The sequence below is a fragment of the Phyllostomus hastatus genome, unplaced genomic scaffold, assembly GCF_019186645.2.
Source record: "Phyllostomus hastatus isolate PE091 unplaced genomic scaffold, TTU_PhHast_1.1 phas_scaffold_585, whole genome shotgun sequence".
Classification (NCBI taxonomy): Eukaryota; Metazoa; Chordata; class Mammalia; order Chiroptera; family Phyllostomidae; genus Phyllostomus; species Phyllostomus hastatus.
In genome coordinates this window covers 6,269,351-6,295,847 of record NW_025334037.1, presented here as the reverse complement: position 1 = coordinate 6,295,847, position 26,497 = coordinate 6,269,351, and positions in this window count along the sequence as shown.

Here is a 26,497-nt window from a genome sequence, read left to right as displayed (position 1 = left end):
TAAATAATTGGATTAAAAAATTAAAATGAAAATTTTTTTTCCTGAAAGTTTGGGCCAAAAATGCGGTGCACATTATACGTGGCAGCACGTTATACATGGCAAAATACAGTAGTTCCTATTTTAAAAAGTAGTTCCTTTGTCCCTTTTTACAGGTCTCACACATGACTCACTGAGGCTGGACCCCGGGGCCATGGCAGAGCTGGAACAAGGTCTTCTTTGACCCTTCACCTCTCCCTACAAGCAGGCTCCTTTCCCAAATGCAAATAATGAACTTGTGCAAAGAGATGCCAGTGAGCTGGCTGCCCCACCATTTCATCTAGCATACCTGGGCGAGGACCAATAAGCTCCACCTGAAAGTCCCCTACCAGGTGTTCCCTGAGGGGCTGCTTCTCTTCACTCAGGTGCATTTCTCCATCTCTGACATCTCCCCCAAGGTTCCCTGAGTACCTCAATGTAGGAAATTCACCAATACCTCAAAGTCTTTATGTCCAAAAAGGTAGTTATTCTGTCACTACCCACACCAAGAAAATCATTTGCATCCTAACATCTAATTTTTAATGACAGTTTCACTTTCCCAGTCACCTGGAGCTTAGAACCTTGGCTGCACTTTGACCTCATCCTCCCCCCCCACTGCATTCAATCAGTTTCAACCACTTCTACTTCATCAGTATCGTTCATCCACTAGTGCCCTGCATCCATTCTATGTCAGCTTTTTTTTATGGTGTTTGTTTATTTGTTTATCCTTTTTTTTGGTTTTTTAAAGTATTTATTTTTAGAGAGGGAAGGGAGGGGGAAAGAGAGTGAGAGAGAAACATCAATGTGCAGTTGCTGGGGGCTATGGCCTGCAACCCAGGCATGTGCCCTGACTGGGAATCGAACCTGCGACACTTTGGTTCGCAGCCTGCGCTCAATCCACTGAGCTACGCCAGCCAGGGCTCTATGTCAGTTTTTGATAGCTCTTTCCTGGCCCGTTGTAACAGCTTTACTATTTATTCTATCATCAAACCTTTATGCTATACATTTTATATGCTTATGCTCCCTTGCCTCTGAGACTTTATGCAGACTCTTCCTCTATCCTTCTCTCCTCCTTCTCTCCTCACAACCCTCAAACTAGATCATTCTTGTTCATCCTGAATACATTGTTGAAACATCATGTTTTTTCCTCCTCCTTCCCAGGTCTGGTTTAGGTGACACTCGCAGCCCTTAAGCTCCATCTAACATCCTGCATTGTAACGACCTGGTGTGTTTGTCTCTCACTTTAGCCTTGAAGCTCTATGACAGCAGGGGCTGTGATGTGTTTGTAGCCTTAGCAACCAGCATGGAGTATGGTAATTGTACATCCCAGTTAAACCTTATCGACTGAAGAATGAATGAAGAAATAAATAAAGGAATGACTATGAGGCACTGTCCTAGAAGAAACCCTAATTATTGTTTTCGAAGAATTCACTTTCCAGTGGGAAGACACATACAACATAGAATTTTAATAATAGCATTTATTAAGTGCATGCTATATGCCAGGGACTAAGGAATTCACGTGTATTAATTCATCTGGTCATTGCAATAACTTTATAAGCTAGATAGTATTACTATCCCCATTTCACATGGAAAAACTGAAAACAAAGAAGTTAGATAAATTGCCTGAGGTGATACAGCTAAAAAGTGGCATACTAGGGATCCGCAACAGCCGAAAGCAGGAAATAACCCAAATGTTCACCGCTAGGAACACGAGTGAACAAACTTTGGTGTGCACATGTAATGGAACACTACTCAGCAACAAAACAATAAACACAACATAGATACAACATGAATGAATTTCTAAAACTTCATGCTGAGCAAAAGAATCCACACAGGAAAGAGCACAAAATGGTATGATTCCATTTATCTGAAACTTTAGGGGAAAAGGGAAGTCTAATAGATCACATAAGAAAGCAGATCAGTGTTTGCCTAGTGCTAGGTAACTGGATGAACATTGGCTAAGAATGGGAACTTGGGGGTGATGAAAATATTCAACATATAGATTGTGATATTTGTCAAAAGACACCCTTAAAATGAGTGAATTTTATATGATGTAAATTATATCTCCATAAGTTTTTTTTAATTTAGAGTAAAAAGTAGTTTCTTTTAAAGTAAAATTTAAAAATCCAACAGTGTAACTTCAGATTTTTAACCACTAGCAGATATGGCATATGCATGGTAGAAATCACATCAAGTATTAGAAAATGTACAATTTGGTTTCTGCCAAGACACTTGATTATTTTTCTTGCCTTCCTTTTAAATTAACACTGAAAAAAATTGTAGAAGCAATAGCAAAATGTCGGTTTTAAGAACTAACAACAACAACAATAATAATAGCAATAATAATAATAATAACAAATGTGACCCCTCTGGGAATAGGGCCTGGAACTGCTGTGTGTGGGAGGTAGGTAAGCTGAAGCTTGAAGCTGAAGGCAGCCAGCAATGGCACCAGGCAATGTATGGGAGCAAAATTTTAAAGTTCTGCTCTCACTTCCTTCCTGCACTGCTTTGGACAAATCATCCCCTGACCCCTCAGAGCCCAGCCAAGCCAATAGCAGGGCAGCAGGAAAGCCCTGCTAGGGTAAAGAGTCGATGAATCAAAACAATGATGGGTTAGTACTGCACTTACCAGAATGGCCAAAATCCAGAACACTGATATCCAAATGCTTGCGAAGACATGGAGCCACAGGAGCTTTAACACATTGGTGGGAATGCAACATGGTAGATGTTTTTGGAAGACAGTCTGGTGATTTCCTAACAAAACTAATCGTGCCCCTTGACATTTATCCAAAGGAGTTGAAAATATATCAATGCAGTTAACTTTCACATGATGTTTATAGCAGCTTGATTCATAACTGCCAAAATTTGGAAGCAGCCAAAATGTCCTTCAGTGGGTAAATGGATAAATAAACTGTGGCACAATCAGACAGTGGAATATTATACAGTGCTAAAAAGAAGTGAACTATTAAGCCATGAAAAACACAAAGGAACATTGAATGCATGTTACTAAGTGAAAGAAGCCAATTTAAAACACACTACATACTCTGTGATTCCAACTATATGACATTCTGAAAAAGGCAAAACTATGGGGACAGTAGAAATATTAATGGTGGCCAGGGGTCAGAGACAGGGGAAGGGAATAAATAGAGCAATGAAAACATTTTGTATTATGACAATGGACAGGTCATTATACCTTTGTCCAAACCCATAGAACGTGTAACACCAAGAGTGAAGCCTAAAGTTAGCCATGGACTTTGGGTGATTATATACCAGTATAGGTTCGATCCTTAGTAATAAATGTACCATTCTGGCGAGTAATGTCGATAAGAGGGAAGGCAATGCATATTTGGGTACAGAATGTAAATGGAAAATCTCTGCCTTCTTGTCAATTTTGTTGTGAGCCTAAAACTGCTCTAAAAAAATAGAAGGTTTTAAAAAGAAAAAGAGTCGATGTAAGCAGGCCGGTCTGCCCTGCTGTGCTTAGGCCTTTACATGCACACCCCACCCCTTCCCAAACCCAGGGCTGGTGCACACAACCTAAGGAGACCACCCTCTCTCTGGCCCCTTCTTTCTACAGGTTAAAGTGAAACTCCAATAAGCTGGGCCTGTGGGACCTTGGGCTTTCTGCTATAGAACTCATCTATTCCTGTCTCCTTAAACCTTTAAGGACAGATACCTGAACTTGACCTCTTTCCCCAATACACATTACCAAAGTGGTTGATTAATAGTTTCAGGGAAACACAACTTCATAAACAGGGAATGGTATTTGGAGAAGACATTAAAATAAATTATCTAAATATATAAAATAAACATGCCATAAACACTCAAGGACATATGGGGGAGGGTATTAGCAATATGAAGCAAGAACAACAATGAGAGATACCAAGTACAAATATAATCAATAAAAAATATAAATAGTGAAGTAAACAATATAGTCTATGATATAAATGGCAACATGAATTTGAAGACAAATGAAGTAGCTAATTAGAAAGTCAGACTGAGAAATTGATGGAAACTATTAAAAAAGATATTAAAGATAAAATAGAATGTGTGGAGTATAAGAGTCCTGGGGACAGAAATAAAAACCACTGCAAAAGAGTAAGCAACAGAGTCCCTAACTCTGGGAAGCCCAAGAAAAGCTTAAGAGAATTAACTCTTAAGCTGAGACATAAAGAATGGTAGGAGCTTGTCAGGTGGGTATGGGAAGGAAAAACACTTCAGACAGAAAAAGACAATATGAGCAAATGCATGAAGGCATGAGTGAAAATGCTTGCTGTGATCTGGGGAAGAGGAGGCAGTCTGGTATATCTTGAGCTAAGACTATTTGAAGGAAAGTAACGAAAGCTAATGTTGACAGGCAAGCAAGAGTCCAACTGGGCAGGCTCTTGGGAGAAAAGTAGTATGATTATACACCATTTTAAATATGAGGAAACTAAGTTCACACGGTTAAGCAATTTGCTCCAGCTCACACTCTTTCATTGTCTCACACATCCTCCCACCCTAGGGTGGCTCTGAGGTTACTTAGTTTGGATGTCAGTGTTTGGCAAAGTCAGTTACAAATTTTTAGAAGTCAGTGAGGCTGGGAAGTCAATGAGCTATAAGTTTAGGGTCGGGTGGGTTGTTCTGAAGTGTCAGAGTTTCCAGTTGACAATTAGAAGTTTGGGTTAAAAGGAAGAAGACCAAGGCTAAAGATACAAATTTGGGAAGCATCAGCATATGGAGGTAAGTGCATTCAATGGGAGCGAATGGAGTTGCAGCAATAATGCCCTTTATGATGTTGGCAAACACTTTCTCAGGACAGAAACATTCCCCTGGAGTAGATTGCTGGCCCAGGAGGAGACGTGCGAAGCTCATGATCACGGTGACTTGGTGCTTTCTCCATTAGGCTGATCTCAGTTCATTTGTGGCATCTTCTACCAACCAGACACTGTGCTCCCAAATTGGGTCTGAATCTGATGTCAGATGGTTTCTGTCAATCACTCGGTGAAGACAAATCATCCTTGCACACACAGATTGTCAAAAGTCTGAATTCTCTTGAGTTGTGCCTAATCCTGGGACACAGGAATACAGGAGCATTAGGGTTGCCTGGGAAACCTAAATTGAGAAGAGGTGTCTCTGAATTCCAGGTACAGAGAAGGGTCCTTTTTTCTAGAAGGTAAGCATTATCACTCCTACCTTGTAGATAAAGAAACTAAATCTTAGAGAGGTTAAGTGGCTTGCCCAAGGTCGTACAACTAGTGAGGGGCCAAGCTGAAATTCAAATGGAGAGCAAGTTGGCTCCAGAGCCTACAAGATGGAAATGAAATGAGACTGAATGCCGATTGTTCCCAGCACTCATTCTCACTCTTGCTGTCCCTAAGCCTAGTAGTATTCAGAGTGGATCAGGAGGAAAAGGTTCATATCCTTGATCCTAAAAACCTTGAGAATTGCATTCACCACTTGATAGAAAAGAAAGGGCTTTGGGCTTCAAGCCAAAAGAACTGGGTCCCAGCCCAAGCTTTGCCACAATTTGCTGTGTAACTGTGACCAAGTCACTTTTCCTCTGTGGTTCCCATTCTCTCTAAATATGGAAGACTCTGGAATCCCAAGATTCTGAGACTGGCAGGGGACTCCCCTTAGATCCTAAGTACCACCCACCAGGGCTGGCAGCATCCAGTTCTCTCCTCCCAATGCCTTTCCTCCTTTCCATTCATACCAGCCTTTCCAGCTCAGGATTCCCAGCTGAAGGCCGAGTGTGGATTGTTTGAAGAGACATATGGCATCCCAGTGCAGCCGAGAGTCCAATCTCAAGGGGAAACCATTGTTCATTCATCTGGACCAAGTGACATTCTTTATGCAAGAATAACTCTTGATTAAAGGGTGAGTTTTAATGGAAACTAATTAGGCAAACTCTTTAGCCTGGACATAATGATCAAATGAGCTGTCACACCATACCTGATACAATGATCTCACTCGCTACAAGATTTTATTCCTTAGCAATTACACTCCCACATGGCACTGCGTGCTGTTATTGCCTGGAGCACACATGTCAAATTAAAGAGCAACTTATGCACCTGATATTTAATTATTGCCTAGTACTACAGACACTCAGGGAATGTCAAAGTGAGCAGTCCTGCTTGGGAGAAACGAAACCTGAAATCTTCTGCAAGGGAGCGAAAAAAAATAGAGATGAAATATGTATAGGTTACTATAGTTTCTTATTCAGCCCTCTTACAATTCACAGTTACAAAACCGGCTCTCCCCCACCTTGAATAATTTACCATTTTTTTTCTTCACCAAGAAAAGTCAGCAGAAGGAGAGCTGTAGGTAAAAGCATGGGACTCTATTGGTATTTGTTTACCTAGGTGATTGATGGACATGGTCTGGATCTGGTCAAAGGTAAGCTCTTCATGCAAGTTATTCTTTCCCTAACAGGCTCTGACAGGAAAGGGGGTGCCTCATCCATCTCTCTTGCCCAAAGGGAAATGTGTGCCCTAAAGGCTGAGCACTCGGGAAGCCCTGTCTTGCACTTCAGCCACACGGGGTGACAAATTTGAAAAGTCAACCAAAGTTTTTCACTAATACACTTGTCTACAAGTTGGGACAGTGAGAGACCATGAAGATGTTAAGGACCAATTTATGCTTTGACTGTATGTTAGAATAATCTGGAGAACTTTTCAAACATACTGATGTTCAGAGTCCCCTCCCAGACTAATTAAGTTAGCATCTAGGAAGGAGGGCCGGGTAATTATCTGGGGCTTCCCAGATGATCCTGATGTTCAGGTATGGCTGAGAGCCACTGGCCTGGACGGCAACCAGGCAGACACTAACCTATGCCCAGTGTTACGGGAGCTGATGTCTACCCTCAAAGACAGACTTCCACACCCCAGTGTCCTCACACCTGCTGTTCTCTCCTCTGGAATATTCTTCCCCGCCCCTTCTTTCTACCTGTAGAAAGATTTATCCTTTAACATCAAGGGCAAATGTCACTTTTTTATGAAGTCCCTTCTGGTTTTCCCAGGAAGAGTTAGTTGTGTCAGCTTCTGTCAGGAGCCAGGCGCTTGCTCAAAAGACCATTAAAACAAACTGCTCCCCTCAGTGGGGGTTCAAAGAGGGAATCCCCATGTCTCCAGCAACCATCTGTGTGCCCCAGCTGAGCAAATTCTAAGAATGCCTTGGTCCCTTTTGCTCCAGATAAAGAAATTCAATTACCCATTTTCAGAATTGCACTACCTAATACTAAAAACGCCTTCATATGAGTGCTTTTATATTTAGTAAACCGCACAGCTTGTGAAAACCCCCTCCAAACATCTGGCAGGAGGCCCAGCAGAGGTAAGGCTGGAACCTCTAATGATGGCAACATGTAAACAAGTGTTTTGTTTCAACTGATAATCATTAACTCCTAGTGTCAGCCTTACCCCCGGAGGTCTGGTTCCTCAGCCCTGCAAAGGCCTCTAGGAAAACAGCAGCTGAGATGGGGAGATGGGGCCTGTGCACAGCTGAAGGGGAGGGAGAGGGCAGACAGGCCTGTCACTATCAACCTGGAGAGGCCGGATGAGGCAGGATCAGCCCAGGAGCAGATGCTTCTACTAAAATGGAGTAGAATCAAACTGGGGAGTCCTCCCCCAGTTTCAGGGACTTTGATGCTGAGCATGGGTTGACTCTCAACTACGTCACTCTCTGGTCACATGACCTTGGCAAAGAAGTCTCTGTTTCTCTACCTGTGAAGTGAAGTGAACAAAAGTCCCTACTTTATAGAGCAGTTGTGAGAAGTATGTGAGAAAATACCTGCTAACAAGGCTTCTGGAATAACACTAACTTACAGAAAGCAGTCAATCAAGGAAATTTCTTCCTCCATTCTTCTGTTCAGACACTCCTAACTGGGACCTAGACCAGTCTGATGACCCCTTTTCTAACTCAATCAGTAAAGGTTCTTTGACCCCAGGATCACTTGCCTGACATTGGTGATGTTTGGCACATGGATACTTAAATAAAAACTCATAAAGAAACTCTGGGGCTTTATTCTTTCTGACCATTAGGAAATACTAGCGCTGAGTAATCCTTCACACTGGAACTCAAATCCAAATATCAGTTCATTCAGTAAAGCTCAACTGAGTAACTACTCTATTCTAGGCACTACACACCCTGGGATGGTTTAAAAGTGTGTTCACAACTTGAGTTTCTGGAAAGCAGATACTGAGACATACATCAGTGGGGGAAGGTTAAGAAGTACATTTAGGATTAACACCTGTAAAAGAGAGACGTTCTGGACTGAACTGTGTCCCTCCTAAATTCGTATACGAAGCCCTAATTCCCACTGTGACTATGTTTGGAGACAGGGCCTTTGCGGAGGTAATTAAGGTTAAATGAAGTCAGGAGGGTTAGGCTCTAATTTCATAGGACTGCCATCTTTATAAGAAGAGAGATGGCAGGGCCCTCTGTATAAGCACAGAGAAAAGACCATATGAGCACACAGCAAAAAGGTGGCTGTCTATAAGCCAGGGAGAGAGGTCTCCACCAGAAACCAACCCTGCCCACACCTCGATCTTACACTTGTAGCCTCCAAAACTATGAGATAACAAATTTCTATAGCCTAAGCCACCCAGTATATGATATTTTGTTATGGCAGCCTGAGCTGACCAATTCAAGAGAGGCAGGAAGCAAGAAGGGTCAGAGATGGACACTGAGCTATAACAGGCCAGATAAAGGCCTGAGGTGACCCCAGCGGAGCTCAGTAGCAATGATGGCCTTCAGTGTCATTTGTAGTTAGAGCGAGGGACTGGACCTTTATGACCCAAGGTCATCAGGTGTTGGATGCAGGCAGTCCCTGAAAAGAGGCATGACCCTGGAAGAGGCAGTTGCTTTCAATTGAGGCAACCCCCAAAGATGCTGAGAGGACTCCGTGCTTCAGAGCATCGAATCTGCATGTGGTTCCCTACAGAACGAGTGAGTAGTGCCTTCTTCAGGGACCACCATGAGCCAGGAGCCTCACAAATGTTGTGACACTGGATCTTCACGGCACTCCTGTGAGATAACACCTATTTCACATATAAGGTGAGATGACTTGTCCAAAGCTGTAAAGCTGATAAATAACAAAGGCAGAATTAAAGAAGAGCCCTTTCTTTCCCAGTGACCCTACTCTTGCCTTGACAACACGCTGCCTCCGCCTTGGAAACTGCCATCTTCTACAAGAAGTACTCCCTGTCTACCTGTCGCAGTTAACTGCCCCCATAGCACCTTGTGCATCTCTCTTCAAAGCCTATGGCACTTGGCCTGATGATGGCCATAATAGTTGGCACTTATTTAGCATTTACCATGTTCCAGGCACTGTTCTAGCATTTTACATATATTTATTTAATCTTTCCAACAGTCTTCTGAAGTATTATTTTCATCACTCTCATTTAGTGATAAGATGGCTAATAAGACACAAACCTGTTAAATGATTTTCCCAGAGACACCCGGCCAGGACTGAGACACACATGGTCCAGTTCCAGATATTCTACTGTTCTGTCTTTGGATTACAGCGATCCTGTCTGCCTCCCTTCTGGTCTCCATATACTTGGAGAATGTGGCTGCACTTTCATCTTTTCCACCCCATGCCTTACCTAGGACTGACATACACTAAATCCTTAGTAAAAAATTTCCTGATAAAGTGAATGATGCCTTGCACATTAACATTTTGAAAATACTGTGACTTGGTTATATGGACAAAGCCTAGAAGAAAAGGCAAATAAAATCTCTTTGCTCCATTAAGACATTGAAATCATGGGTGAATTTTGATTCTCTTAATACCTGGATATTGCCATTATATTGGTTTTCAGGAATTCCAAATGGATAATGGCAAACTTTTCCTATCACTGTCATAGAGCAATCGCTTACTTCTGATGGCATCACCATTGGGATGCAGACTTCCACAGGTCCATGAGGATCTGACCCAGATCACGTGGTGTCACAGTTACAGCAATATCTTTCCAAGGTTTTCATAACTAATTCCAAGATGAAAAGACAAAAACTCCCATCACCACAACTCAGAAGTTATTGATACCCAGAAGTGATATAAAGAATACCTAGGTGGCCATTTAAGTTTGTTTCTAACTGAACTCTACTGACTGGATGTATCCCCCAAGTATTTGGACCTTCTGCCCTCTGGGGTGCTTAGATGACACTCTGTGTACACCATGCAGCTGACAGATGATCAGAATGAGCCAGTGACAGGGCAGGGGATAGGGGGAATCAGAAATTACACTGGGTCCTCTCATCTCGCTCCCACACTTGCTGTTCACTTTATATTCATTCATTCATTCAACAAATGTGATTGGGTTCCAACTGTATGTCAGGCAGTGTTCTAGTCTCTAATGGTAGAGCAGTGAACAAGCCAGATGAGTTCTTTCCTTTAATGGAGTTTATAGTTCTAGTGAGAAGAGACAAACAATAAGTAAATGGTAAAATCTCAACTCATGATAATTTCTTTCCTTCTTTTTTTTTAGAGAGAGCAGAGAGAGAGAGAGAAACATATTGATTTGTTGTTCTACTTATTTATGCATTCATTGGTTGATTCTTGTATGTGCCCTGACTAGGGATCAAACCTTAAGCCTTGGTGGATCGGGATGATGCTCACACCAACTGAGCTACCTGGCCAGAACCTCCACTCATGATAATTTCTGTAAAGAAAATGGAGCAGGTTGATATGGTGGAAAATGAATGAGGTGCAGGGAGAAACTGGTTTTGTCAGGATGATTGGGGAAGGAGTCTCTGAGGTGACATTTGCATTAAGACCTAAATAACAAGAGGTAGCCAACTTTCAGGAAATGTAGAACAGCTATTCAGGCAGAGAAAAAAAAAGTGAATGCAAAATCCCTCACCCCATACTAAGTGTTCCAGGGACAGAAAGCAGGCTGGTATGGGTAGTGCAGATGTTCAGGAAGAAGAATGGTGAGATACCAGGCCTGAAAAGCCTGAGAAGCAGGCAAGGAACCAACCACCAGGACCTTACAGGCCAGGGAAAGAAGTGTGGATTGTATTCTTAACATAATGGGAACCATTGGTGAGTGTTAATGCAGAGAGATGCAATATGACTTGTGTTTAAAAGATCACTCTGGCTTCCAAATGAAAAATGAGCTGTAGGTAACAAAAATGTTGCCTACATTTTGGAGCCTCAGTTCACTTTCTACTAGATGTCTAGGATGCTGATTTTGGCTCCTGTTTCCAACCCCAAAGTTCACTGATCAACAATTTAGATTCCCTAGTTTTGTTTTTCCATTTCTACCCCTGGATCCCCAAAACTCAAGTGTTGCTGCTAGGCACTTCATCTACCGAGTTGGCACAAGTGGGGATCAGTTAGGTCCCCTGGATTCCAAAAGGCATTGATTTAATCCCCACAGTTAAATCCAAAGGTGTCAATTGCAAGGTCCACTAAAGCAGAGAAAAGAGTTGAGATTGTGCATTGAGATTTTTCCAATGGTAGGGAGAACAGGTGCTCCAAAGACATTGGTTGGATGAATGGAAGGGAATAGATGTGCTGGGTGCTCCTTGTCAGGCTGGGATGGAAGGAGCCTGCACTGATGGAGGAATCCTGGGGAAAAGTTGCAGGGAAGCTGGAGCCCAGCAAATACTGCCTTATCTTAAAGATTCCACACTGGCTGGGGTGAAGCTGTGCAGAGGCCCCTCTTTGGATCAGGTGGACCACAAGGCAGCCAGACTGATTCATTAGTGGCCTGACATCACACATCTGCAATTGTGTAGTTTCTTTGTTAACTACTACTTCCCACCATAATCAGTGCTCACAAGTATGTTTTATATAAAGCTGAGTGTGCATTTGCACAGGGCCCATAAAGGAGCAGTGATGATGAGCTGTGCTGGACGTCTGTGGTGCACCCATCATCTACTGCCCAGTCCAGACCCACTATGGGATGCATCAGTGACAAAGGACTGGCAGACTGGGAAAAGGGGGAGCTGTAAGTGCAAGATTCCTGGCAGCCCAGGAAGGATTTCAGGGATATGTCCATCTCCTAAAAGCATCCTAGTTCCAACCTATTCGAATTCAAGACAGACTCAGAGTGCAATGACAACTCAGGTCTAGGAGCTTTTCTTTTTTCCTAATTTTTTAAGCTTTTTTTCATTTTCCTAATTTTTCTCTTACTCTCTTATATTTATATATACATGTATAGAGGTATAGAGATATGATATTTGATCCTGTTTTTATTGAAATTTTCTTAGAAAGTTTTTGTATCTGGGCTTGGTGATGATACAACCAAGAATTTTAGAGGATTAGCGTAAGGTCTGACCAATGGATTTAAGTTCTGTTAGCATCTCCACGCTTACTAGCTTGTGTTACCTTGAACCATACACATCACTTCCCTGGGCCTCAGTTTCCTCATGCATAAAATGGGATCACCATACTTCACAGGGTTGTTTTAAAAATTAAAGCATAATCACATGTATTGAAGCTTATGAATTTCAAGTACTTTCTATGTGTTCATTCATTTAAACCTCTCAACATCCCTTTGTGGTGTGCACTAGTAACATCCCCAGTTTTAAGGTGTAGAAAATAAAAAAGTAAGAGGTTGGCTTGAGGTCACAGAGCTGGTTAGTGATGGAGACAAATTTCAAGCCCAGGACATCTGACTCCAGAGCCAAATAACTCAGCACAGAGCCTAGAACAGAGTAAACACTGGAAATATAAAGGATAGCTCCTATCATGATTTTTACCAGCTTCCAGCCCATTCCATACACAAATCTTTGTCACTATCATCAGACCTTGGGTATGGCTCCAGATCCTTGTTCAAAGGGACAAGAGACACACTGAGGGGCTTTGGCAAGGAGGAACCTGAGTTGCTGGGTGCCCCTGGAAGGTTGATCCCTGGGCTACCCTCCCAGGGTAGTGAGACAGAGATAATGAAGGCAGGAAAGGATATGGGGTAGGAGACCAGAAATCTGGACTCTGGTCCCCAACTCTGGTGCCACATGTCTGCTGTGGGTTCCTGAGCAAAGGGAGCTGCTCTCAAGGTTCTTCCCCGGGAGATGCTAAGGGCTGGCTGGACCCGCTCTGGGGCCAGCTGTGGGCCCTGAAGCACAGGGCAGAGAAGCCAGGATGCTCACTCTGAAATGTGACTGAGACTAAGCACGAGACCTGAGGCTCCCTCTTGCTGGTTTTCTTGCTGGAGGTCACCCACCTTGTTTGATTGCCCAACGTCCTTGTCCCGAGGTAGCCAGAAGCTCAATGTGGAGACCTCGATGGACAGGGTGAGGGAGCCACAGGTCTGGCCCTACCTGCCGAGAGTCTAGGGCATACCCTAGCCCAGTTTTAGCCCACTCTCGGCTCAATTTTTCCTATCTAAAAAATGAGAGGGTCAATTAAACAAATTTTAGTGGCTCTAACATTTTGAAAATTTGACACCCCCAAGCCTGACTTCATCCACAGCCATACACTCATATCCTTGGGGCAGAGCGATTTCATTTAGGTCAAATGATTTCCCTGCACATAAACAAGAACGAAACAAAGGCCCCCTTTCTTGGAGTCGTTAGCTGTCTCTCACACACAGGCACACACACTCACACACATGTACATACACCCTCATAATGCTTATACAGCCCACCCCCACCCCAGCCATGCACAAAAGCACACACACACAGGCATGCAGAGGCACAAACACCTGGACTCTCTAAGCTGCTCCTTCCCCCACCCCACTCCTGCTCACCACCCCCCCTCCCCATTCCCTTTACAACTCCCCTGCTGGGAAGCTGAGCAGCCCTTCAAGCCTGAGTTATCTAACCTGGTGGGCTGGTGCCACCTAATGGTCAGAATCAGAAACGCATCCCCAATTCAAGAATCAAAAGGAATTGGAAAGGGCCTGGGGTCATTGGGTCCATTCCTCTCCAATTAACAAGGCTGTATCCAGAGCTGCCTTAAACACATGAGGCTTTCTAGGTCTTTAACACTGTTCAAACATAGTTTTTTTTTTTTAACATGATGCCCCTAATTCTTTTCCAAAGATCAGGGGATTACCATTGATATTCTGAGCAGCATTGCACTAGAGCCTAAAATTTTTGAGTACAAACTATGTGCTCAGCACCATTCCAGATGATTTATATGTGATGTCTTTTTAATCCTCACAACAGCCATCTTTGCAGGGCATGTATTATTGTCTTAATTTTAAAGAGCTACGACCAAAAAGAACTGACACTGAGATAGAACCTAGCTAACTCATCAGCCACTTAGCTATCCTGGACTTCACTCAGTTCCATCATTCATACATGCTTGGTTCCAATCATTCATTCCATCATTCATTCTTTTAACGAACATTGACTGAGCACCTATTATGAACCAGGTTCTGTGTTAGAGATGAGAATCAGCAAGTGCCAATGTGTGGCCTTTGCCCTTAAGGAGGTCTCAGTTTTCTGGGATCAATGACATCTCCTGTCCCCCCAGTGTTCTGACTCTATGACCTTAGTGGTTCTTATTTTCCAAATTGTGCAGAGGCCCTAAGGAGAGGCCAAGGGGAGCAAAGGGAACAAGTTGTAGTTAGGTAGATGAGGCTGCCAGTCCATAGAGCAGGAGGGAGATCAGTGTCTTTGCCCCAGAGTCCCCAGACCAGGACTGGTGAGTCTGCAACTACCTCAAGTGGGTCCAGGGCCCTGACCACTCAAGAAGGAAGAGGAAGGGACTGTGGTTATCTGTCTTCAGAACAGGTGCCCTTTATGCCCAACCAGAGACTTCTGGGAGTACACGGCAGAGGTCTGAGCCAGAAGTGGGGAAGCCTGACAGGAGCTGGAAGACGAAGTGACAGAACAAAGCTTTCATAATAATTGCGGTTGCTACTACAGCTCATTAATCTGACATTCACAGACCTTGTAACCTGATTCCGACCTGTGCTCCTAGTGGGCTGTCTCTCCATCTGTTTCCTCACAGGTTCATTCCGCCCCAGACTTACTTCATATGCCCGAAACACCCCCTCCCCCCTTCACCTGTTCTTAAACTTTTCTCTTTCTCTTATTAATTAATGAGCAAAGTAATAGAATAATAGAATCCTAGAATGCCAAGCACTGGAAGAAATCATCTAGTTCAAACTTTGTAGATAAGAAAAATAGGACCAGAGAGGGGTTAGAATTTGTACAAGATCACACAGCCAATGAGTAGTATGTTGGACTTGGAATTCAGGCATCTCTTCCTATGTAAATTTTTTTCTGTTTTCTCTCTTCTTTTTCATTCACATGCAATTAGACACTGGTGAGAGTCTACCTTCATTCTGAAACATCTTTTTGCCCTTCCTCTCCTCTCCACTTCCCCCATTCAACCTTACTAGACCATAAGTCCCTTGAAGATAACAAAAAAATCTTCTTTTTCCAAAGCCTTAATACTTAGCACAATGACTAGAATGTAAATGCTTAAGATGGAAATGGAAGGAGAAAGGGAAGGAGGGAAGGAAGGAAAGAAGGAAAGAAAGAAGGAAGGAAGGAAGGAAGGAAGGAAGGAGGGAAGGAGGGAAGGAAGGAACGGAGGGAGGGAGGGAGGGAGGAAGGTAGGAAGGGAGGGAGGGAGAAAGGAAGAAAACATGGATGGGTGGAGTCTTTTGCTTGGAATTTCTGAATTTCTACATTTACCTCTAACCTACTCTCCCTGTCTCCAATTTCCCCACAATGTGACCTATTCTCCACAGTGGTATTAGAGTGACCCTTTTAAGAAAAAAGTCTTTCTCTTCCTTTGTGCAAAAGCATTTGAAGAATTTTCTGTTACCTAATAGATAAGTCAAGACCATTTTTCTCATAATGCAGTCTAAATGGTCTTTCTTCTACCACATCAGCCTCGTGTGTTATTAACAGTACGAACACACACACATACATACCCTAAATTCTAGAAACACCTGACAACTTCCCATTCTCTGAATGAAGTATGCTTGCAAGGTCTCATTTCTAGGACTTCCTCGTGCCATTCCCATATTCTCAGATTCCTGTCCTGCTGGTATCAGAATCTGCTAAAATCTCAACCAGTCATCAAAGCCCAATCAAATGCCACATCCATGAAGTCTTTCTTAATTCTCTTGATGAGATTACTATGCTCAGAACAAGTCCTTCAGGCTTTGGTAAGCATGGCACACCTCATTCTGCCTTTCCTATAATGACCTTTCAAGACCTTTATCTTGGGCATTATAGTTGGTTGTTTTTATTTCCGTTGCTCCCAACAGACTCTTGGCTACGGATCTGAGGATCTAACACAAAGTAAGTGCTTATTTGGCATTTGTTGAATGGATGTTCTTCTTACTATACCATATGCCACAATTGTCCCTGAGGGTGCAGTTATATTTTATTCTAAAACCACTTAAGTTACTTCCTAGGCCATTATAAGCAGGAGCCCTACAGGAGCAGAACACAGTATCTCCAAAGAGCCCTAACTAGTTCTAGGGCAGGGATGGGGTGGGATTGTAGAGCCAAAAATATTGTATAAGCAAAAGTAGACCTCTTAGAGAGAAGGGGCGGTCCAGGGTAAAGAACTAAATCCTATTGGTGGAAGACTTGAGGAGTCAAAGTTTGGCTCAAAATAAGGATCCTATTCATGATGAAAGCTGTGCAGCAATGGGTCAGTCTGCCTCAGGAAGGAGTGAGCCCTCAAGTCCTGCAAGGATGTTAGTAGTGACCATAGCTGATCATTGAGGATGAATCTGTGAATGTAATGTATAGGGGACAATAGCAATGGGAGTGAGGTCAGACCACATGATTTGTAAGGATCACTTTAACACTGAGAATCTGGGATTCCATCTAACCTCCCAAGACTGGCCAAGCAAAATTATCAAAAGTTAGAATTGGGGAAGGGTTAGGGTTGCCCTTACCCTTTATTTCAGCACTCCCTCTCGCCTTGATCTTCCAAGAACTCTGGCAGCACAGAGTTGCTAGTGGTAGAAGATGCTCTTGGGGCCTCTCATATGCCCTTAGCCCATATGAATTCCCAGGAAGCCACAGTGGGATCAAGGCCCAGGTGCCCACACTGGTGTCCCACTCACTTAGGCACCTTGGCTTCTGTCCTTTCCTGTTCACTTCCCACTATCTCACTGTTTCCTGGAACTGCTTTGTAAATAATCTACTTGTACCCAATTCTTTGTATTGAGGTCTGCATTGGGGATACCGCTCCTTCTTCTTTGTGAGGGGCCAAAACATTGACTTTGTGGTTACTCAGCACTGGATAGGAAACCTAGTTTGGTGACTTTGGGAAAGATAACGAGGTTCTCTGAACCTGCTTTAACATGTGAAAGTGTTTAATAAGACCTAAGTTTCAGAATTCACAGCACTGTGTGTGACATGGCTCTCTATATTTACCTTCACTGAGTGCTCACTGTGTATGAAGACAACGTGTGTATGTGTGAATAAATTTGTAAATTTTCAGAAACAAGAACTAGAATGAAGGTTCTAGTGGGCTAATGGTGGTAGTCCCCAAAAAGACATGTCCATGCCCTAACCCCTGGAATCTGTGATTTCATTTGGAAAAGGGGTCTTTGCAGATGTAATTAAGTTAATAATCTAGAGATGAGAATATTCTGATTTATTCTGATTATCCACGTGGACCTTAAATTCAGTGAAGAATGACCTTGAAGAGGCAGCATAGAAGACAGAGGGGAGGGCCCTGTGATGCAGAGGCAGAGACTGGAGTGGGCATCTGCAAGCCAAGGGATGCCTAGAGTCACCCGAAGCTGGTAGACACAAGGAAGCATTCTCCCCTAGATCTTTCAGAGGGAGCTTGACCCTGCTGACTCCTTGACTTTTGATTTTTGGCCTCCAGAATTGTAAGGGAATATATTTTAAGCCACTAAGTTTGTTGTGATTTGTTACAGAACCCCTGAGAAAGTAATACAAAGGTATTATTGTTCTTGCATTATAGATAAGAAAATAATGGCTTACAGAAAAGGGACCTACCCATAATAATCCAGCCACAATATGGCAGGCTGGGATTTGAACCCAAGTCTGTCTGACTGCATAGTGGCCACTCTTAATCACCATATCATGTTGTAGTACACTGTGACTAGCACTGTGCCAGGCATGTGATATATGCTCAGAGAATATTAATTTGCTCTCACTTACTAAACTTTCCCTTCCTGTTGCCCATTACTAGGTAGTTAAGAGTTATCTGCTTAACTAAGAGTTAACTAAGAGTTAAGCAGATAACTCTGTTCCTGCTAATCCGTGAGCTCTCTCCTAGAGTGGCCTCCACCTAGGACACAATCACATGTGTCAAGAAGGTCCTTAAGAATTGGCTTCTCCGGTAAGCATTTCAGCCCCATGGCAGCTAGCTGGTGGAAAAGATAGATTGGGGCCTGTGCCTGGAGTTAATATCAGTCTAAATTGAAGATGTGCCAGCGTCATCAGGATAGATTCTTTAATTAACCTGCTATTCCTGTCAGGGATTGGGTTCACTCTCTTTCTCCAGAAATGTGTTATGTGTCTCTTCTTTCACCACTTTGTCATTTGCTCTATTTTAGATTCAAGGTGTCCTTTAAGCTATGCTTTAAAAGACTCTCTGTCCTCTAAGTCAACAGCTGTTACAAAGTGGCCCCTCAAACAGTATCTCATTGCTTAACTATCACAACTCTTTTCACGTTGTCTGCAAGAAGCAGATATTCAGCAATTTCAATGCAATAGTACATTTTGAGCAATCACTATGAGCTAGGACCTTATCTATGCATTGAAAAAGACAAATGAGGAAGACCCAGGTCCTGCCTTCAGGTACCTGCTTTCAGGGAAGGATAAAATAAAGCAGGTACCTGTAGTGCTTCCCAGTTTCTTACCTCCTGTTAAGCATAGAAAATGATCATCTTAAGGGACCACTGGGACAAATTCACAAGGCTGCTAGTGGTCAGAGGCAACTGGCTCAGGGTTCCAACTCCCCAGGTCCCACCAAATCACCACACAGGATTAGGGAACCATTATCCCCCTATACTAGTAATCCATTCATCCTGTACCCTTTGGGATTATAAATTACAGAGGCCTACCCCCTGCCCCTCAGGGTGTGGTTACTCTATGGTTCTTTTTGGCTGCTACCAATATGAACTGTGACTCTCAATGCCAGAGTTTGGTACAAAGGAAAGGAACTATTTATTCAAAAGTTATACAGGTTTAGAATAATGAAGGAATGTTGCCATTAAATCCCAAAGTCCCTTTACAACACCCACAAATACATACACACAGCCCTGCCTCCCCTTGCCAAACCAGGCTAGTCATGGGTACTGTATCTCAGGAAAAGAAATAGAAGCCCCTAGCTCAGCTAAACTCCCATTCTTAACCTAAAACCTCATCCTCATGGTGGGCCAGTGGGAATCCTTCTGCATTCTCTCAAACCACTAAGAAAGAGAGCTCCACATGGCTGCTACATCTTTCTTCCCTGCTTTCTAAGCCACGTGGTCAAGAGAGCCCCTTCTCCTCTCCCAAAACTTAGGGGTTAAGCCCCAGCATAGTTGCTGTGCCTGGTTTTTAATCCTGGTGCAGATCTTTCTCTGTAACCCATTTCTGACTCCTCCCACAATGGGTTACACCTGCCTGTAGTCTGGTTTCTCTGTCTTTCTTGGCTGCCTTTGTTAGTCCAGGCAAACACAGCCCCATGATGCAGAAGCTGCCTCCAAGCTGCTCTTGCAGGTACAGGAAGACCCTCCAGCTACATCACATCATGCTTAAAGTCACACCCATCTCCTTGTACTGGCCAAGTTCTTCAGACACGTAAAGTGGCTCTCAATGGCCCTGCTCCACTTCCCTCATCCCCCAAGTGATAACTATGGGGGTTTTCTCCACTTTGGGGGACCTTCAGCTCAACACCCTATTACACATATGCTGGTAGAAAACCATAGTTGTTATCTTTGCTCTTTGAAGGCATTTGGATTTCATCAGTTGAACATGGATTCTGCAGTTAAAATCCAACATCTCCAGGACTTTCCCAATTTGTAGACTACATTATATTAACAAGGAATACCTCTTTCACTACGACCTTTTTTCTATAATTTTTTCTTTAAAATGTCCAATCCTGCTAACTCTAAACTGCTAGACTGAGCTCACAGGAAACAGAATGAAAGGACAAGGAAAAGGTATTAACCGGAAAACTCAGAGACAACTGATACTGTTTAGTTCCACTGTTTCTTTTGCTTCTTGTTTTGTATGAGGACATGGAAATAGTTTTAGTTTGTTTTCTGGTATATGCATCTGGTATATGCATTTTGAAAGAGCTTCTTTCAAAAATCTGTTTTAAAAAATTCCCTAATTTTCAAGCATTCTACACCTGAACAGTTTTTGAAATCCATTGAAAAAAGCAAGAACTAATGTGTCCTCCCAAAAAGTACAAATAGGTGTCCTGGAGATTATAAAATTCTGTGTATGATGAGTGAATAGGTAAAGACATGAATTTTCTTCCTAAAACTTATCCTTAGTGATACTCATTATTACCCAGTTCCTTAAATACACACAGTGGAGAGTGTGCTAGGGAAAGAGAGAGTTGCTAAAACAAACCATACTTGTGTATGAGGTACTAAGAATACACCAGAATCTCTTAAAATATGACAATGTCTTTAGACTAGGGAATCATTCCAGATAAAAAGGGACTAAAGATTCATAAAAATTAAGTATAATGCAAACCTATCTTGAGCCCTGACCTAAAAACAAGAAGCACACTGAAACAGGAAGAAAGGAATAGACATATAAGGGATTGTGGCAAAGGTGGAAAATTGGTGAACCTGGGTGTAAGGTACTTGAAACTCTTTCACTATTATTAAACATTTTTGGCAAGATAATACAATTTTTTAAGTTAAAAATTAAAGGGTTAGTACATAGGTAATGGAAAATTATGTCTTGCATTTACTTGCATTGCTTTTCGTTTCCCATATTCTTTGACCCTCTATTGCTTTCAAAACTTTCACACACACACACAAATACTGAAAACAGTAGGGAAAGTCAACCTAACCTCTCCTAATACTTAGTGTAGAAACAAGTTCACTGATATCCTGTAAATTTGTTGGTGGAGTGAAAACAGAGAACTATAGCAGAAAGAGCTTGGCTCTTTGAAGAAAGGATCATACATGGAAAAGACCAAAGGACCTCCCGAAAATAGTTTTCAGAGCTAAGATTCTTCATATTTAATCAAGCCTGGCCAAAATCATCAATCACCTTGCCTAAGCACAAGGGGCCTAGGCACTGGTCTAGGCCTCAGTTTACCTACTGTATTAGTTTGCCAGAGCTGCTGTAACAAAATAACACAGAATGGGTGGCTAAAAAAACAAAGTTATTGTCTCCTAGTTCTGGAGGCTTCAGGCCCAAAGTCAAGGTGTCAGCAGGGTTGGTTCTTTCTGAGGGCTGTAATGAAAGGATCTTCCAGGTCTCTCTCCTTAGCTCTCAGATGGCCATTTTCTGTCTGTGCCTTTTCATGTTTTTTACCCTCCATGGGTGTCTCTGGGTCCAAGGTTCCCCTTTTTATAAGGATACCAGTCATACTGGATTAGAACCCACCCTAAGGACCTCATTTTAACTTGATTGTCTCTGTAAAGACTCCATCTCCAAATAAAATTGAAACTGGAAAAGTCAGCATTCATGCTGCCTGTCACTACCAAAACCAATAAGCAGAGACAGAGATTGAATCTTTATGGGTGCTTTATTCAGATGGCCATCGACCTAGAAGAGTATGGGTTATGTATCCTAAGAAACCATCTTACATTTCCTTTCAAGCCAGCCTTTTTTCCAAGGAGGAAAACGTATAGGGAGAGAATTTGGAATTGAAGGGGGAAAAGTGAAGATAAGGGATCTGGAATTCAGGAAAGAGGTTACTCAGATAAAAGCTATAGTCCAACAATTTCCCTAACATCCTTTCATCCTCAGACTGGTGATTTTCTTTATCTGTGTCGTGTGTCCTAGGGGATTTTCTTTATCTGTGTCCTGGTCTTCTGGAGCACAATGGCTTGTGGTCTCCTGGAGTCAGAGTGAGCTATACCTTCAGTTCCTGAAACAATAGCTTTCTACATGCATTAACTACAAAGCTTATTAACCATTACCTTAAACTATAATTTTCCATCTCTTGAGTTCCCCCATCAAGATCACACTCCGAGGTCTGAGGGGTTAGGATTTCCAAATATAATGTTTTGGGATGCACAGTTCAACCCATAACACCCACCTGAAAACTTAGAGTCCCAGTCCATTATCTCTAAGACTCCTGTAGCATTAACATTTTACGTTTCTAGAAGTCCAAGACTCCCAGTGTCCAACTGATGCATCCTGGCTGGCCAAACTCAACTCCAATCCATTCCAGAGACATAGAATTTTTCTTTCCCAAACCTGCGATGAGGAAATGAATCAAACTTTGGAGACAACACATCAGTGGTACATCTCTACCATATTTTGCATTTTCAAAGTGGTAAGATGGAGATGTTAAAGAAGACCACAGGATATACACCACAACCTTTCTGGTATATTTCCCATGGCTGAAGGGTGAAGGATTAGCAAATCTTTTCAATCATTCTTTCCATAAATACTTACCCAGTGCCTACTATGTGTAAGGCACAGTGCTAGTGCTGAAGAAAGGTGAGTAAGACCAACACTCCAGGGAGCTCACATTCTAGGGGATATAAATGAGGGTTATGCTTTTTGCCAACTAAATCCTTGTGTTTAAATGGAATGCAGAGGAAAAAAAGGGGGAGATAAGTGTACTGAGAGATAAGTACTTCAACAAGACCTTACTGCACTCACAATTAGGCTGTGCCCTGGAGGGAAATTGCTGTCAATCTACTACTTCCTCATTTGGCTCGGTTCCCATTGACCACTCCTAATGGAGCCTCTCAAATTTCTGGAATGTGATTCTGTGGGATTTTCAAGGCTAATTTTGACTCTGGGATTTTTGCCTCGTACTTTGTAACCAGACTCACACACTCCCTAAGTGAAATCCACTAATGGACCCAGTTTATGGACCTATGAGCAATCACCAATTCTGGTGGTTAACTGTAAGAAAAAGAGAGAAAGTGAACAGTTTACAAAAGATTGCAAAATAATTAACAGTCCTATCTATTCCTCAATACCCTGAAGTAGTGTTTTCCTGTTTAAAGAAGTAAAGACCTGTGCTTAGAGCAGAAACTCCAGATACCAGGGTGCTGAAGGAGTTAGCACTCCCAAATATAAACTACAAGGTGTATAAAATGTAAGTATAGCTGTAATGCCAGACAAAGCTTGGACTAAAATAAAGTCCATACTTTCCTCTCAAAGGCTTGTAAGGGTTCTGTCCCAGTTCTGAATCCACAGTAGGCCCTTGATTAGAATATGTTGGTTAAAAAAATTACCTTTCATTATGATGCATTTCCTCATTTTCCTTCCATATTGAGAGTGACAATTTCCATTTGGGATGATCAGCCACAACATAGATGCAAATGTGCTAAGTAAAATTAGGTGTATCAGAGAGACTGTCTTATAAAAGACCATTTTACATGCTAACCCAGCAAGCAGAGAATTACTCCTGCTCTATGTACTATATGCAAATGCTCAGATTATAGCTAATTATTTTGTTGTAAAGCAGAGCCAAGAAACTGCTACAATACTCTTAGGCTCCTTGGGGAACATGCCATGAAAAGAACTTTCTTTCTCCTTTGTAAATTACACTATGATATAATTGGGTCTCACTGTTCATGTAACACCCCGCTCAGGGAGAGCGCAAGAGAAATGAACAATGTCTTACTAAGTCCCTGTTAAGATCATTAAATGTAGATCACAACACACTAGCAGGCGCCCAAATCTTAATGTATCACAGTAACAAAACTGGGAAAAGAAAAAAGTGACAAGTTGCATCACATTATTTTCCCCTTACAATGGAGTTTAAGGTAATACAGTGTTAATGTATTCGGCCCTGTGTGGTTGGCATTGTGAGAGGACTTTTAAAAAAATTTTTACTACATTGTAGGAAAAATTGTCATATTCTGTTAGGCAGCTGTTTGGAGAAAAGCTTTGACAGTGTATAATTGACTCTATTTTTGCTGCATTTTCATACAGCGTTGTTAGGATTATATACTGTATGAGTTCTGCTTTTCAGTTTTACACACTAAGAAATTTCCCCCTTAGACAATGTCTTCACTAGGGATGAACTAGAGCCCAGCCAGGCAGTCAAAAATTTCACAATCCCAGCTTCTCCCATTGGACATCTTGGCAGGGGTAATTGAATTATTGTCAGAATGCTTTCTGAGGGAAGGAAACTCTAAGATCAAACCCCTCAGCCCACAGCTAGCATAATACATAAATGTATTTCTAAACTCTCTCATACACACACACACAGTGCACCAAAATGCTAACAATCATTCTCAGAGGTTTTCTCTTAGGAGATAAGGATTTGAGAATTATGGGTGATTAACTGATTGAAGGACTTTAATCTCTCTCTCTCTCTCTCTCTCTCTCTCTCTCTCTCTCTCTCTCTCTCATCTCTATCTATCTCTATCTCTATCTCTATCTCTATCTCTATCTCTATCTCTATCTCTATCTCTCTATCATTCTGTCAATAGCATCTTTCTCCTGGGGAAGGAAGGAGTGTTTTCAATGAACCAGTTCCCTAACTCCTATCACAGTGCCCTTTGCCTTCTACTATCCTTATTAAGTGTTGCAAACACATTTGACCACTTTATTCCTACCATCTTGTACATTTATAAGTTTAGTTTTAAGCCCTGGCTGGCGTAGCTCAGTGGATTGAGCACAGGCTGCGAACCAAAGTGTCGCAGGTTCTATTCCCAGCCAGGGTATATGCCTGGGTTGCAGGCCATGACCCCCAGCAACCACACCTTGATGTTTCTCTTTCTCTTTCTCCCTCCCTTCCCTCTCTAAAAATAAATAAATAAAATCTTTTAAAAAACCATACAAACATATTTAGGACATAATTTTTAAAAAAATAAGTTTAGTTTTATTTCCCTTTAGATTCACATCAATGTGTCATGGGTTGTAAGAAGATAATCCACATCAGCCTCATTTTCCTCCTATTTCCATTTACAACAATACAACATAACCTCCCAGTCAGGAAGCAGAGATAAAGGAAATAATTGGCAGGGGCCCCCTTAGTACAGCAGGGGCCCCCCATCAGGAAGGACAGTGGCTACAAATGTCCTATGCTACAACCTGACATGTCCTGGCTGGACATCAGCCCCAGTGAAGACCACAAACTTTTGGAACCAGAAGCACTTGTGTTTTAGTCTTGGCTTCACCATATACTGACCATGTGACCTCAGGACAGTTAACCTCTTCAAGCCCTTTCGAAACACTGCTAGAGGGTATTGTGAGGCTTAAGTGAGACAGTACATTTATAAAGTACTCAGCAACATGCCTGACACAGAGTGAGCACTCGATACATGATTTCCATAGCTGTTGTGATCCATGCCAGACAAAGACCCAGTACATTAATTTTTTTATAAAAGGGAGGCATTAATACTCTTGTCTTGACAAACTGTAAATTGATTTTCTGACTTTCCCACTCCCACCCTCGTTTGCACACCTTCTCCTTGTCTATTCATATTTTTCCGTGAACTTGTGGTTGCTGCCAAATGCGTAGAGTGAAATGGGAACTCAATTTAATTGAAAATGCATGTGTCAATGTCACAGTGTGAGAAAGGTGCTGTCATGCGGGCCATCACTTTTCATCACACACACATATGGGTTCACACACACACACATACACACACACACAGAAAGAATAAAATGCATCCTCTGCATGTGTCTGAATTATTCTGTGGATCTCCAGGAAAGGAAATGCCACTGTTTCTCAGTGTACAGGTGCTCATGTGTGGAGGTGAAATGACCACTTTTCTAATAGTGATGATAACAGCTACACCTGATGCAGCCCTGTGACCTGCTCTTTGCACATATGAATGGCTTTCCCACCCACTGTGACCCTACAACCTAGGCAGTCTCCTGATGCCTATATCACAGCCACTAAGTAACTTGCCCCAAATCACACCGAAAGTAAAAGTCTGAGTTGGGATTCACACCCAAAAAGGCTGCCATCAGGGCATATACATTTACCTACTGTGCTCTTTCGATCTAAGTTCTACCACTTACTGAGAACTCTCTCTGTGCCAGGCACCCTGTGTTTATGGTATCTCATTCATGCACCCTTACCTGATATCATAGAGTTAGTAAGGGATACAACCCACTTCAAACCTAGGCCCATCAGAGCCCAGATTTATGTTGTTAGCCCTGACATATACAAGTGAATGGTGGTTTTGAGGTAGACCCAACTCAAGCACCACTTCCCTTCAAATTGTTTCCATCAACACCTGCCTATATTTACCTCACTTTGCTGGGATCCTGCACAACACTAACCACTTGTATCTCAAGATTTTGCTCTCTTTGGGCTCCATAATTGTATCACATGAGTTACTTGAAGCTCCCTGGAGAAAATTTTAAGTCACTTGAGAGCCAGGCACCTACCTTTGCTTTCTTGTGTCCCCAGAGCATCTGGCACCCTATTAGGCACATAGTGGGCAATTTCTCATTTGGGTGGGGACTCCATATGAAATCTAAAGAATGGACA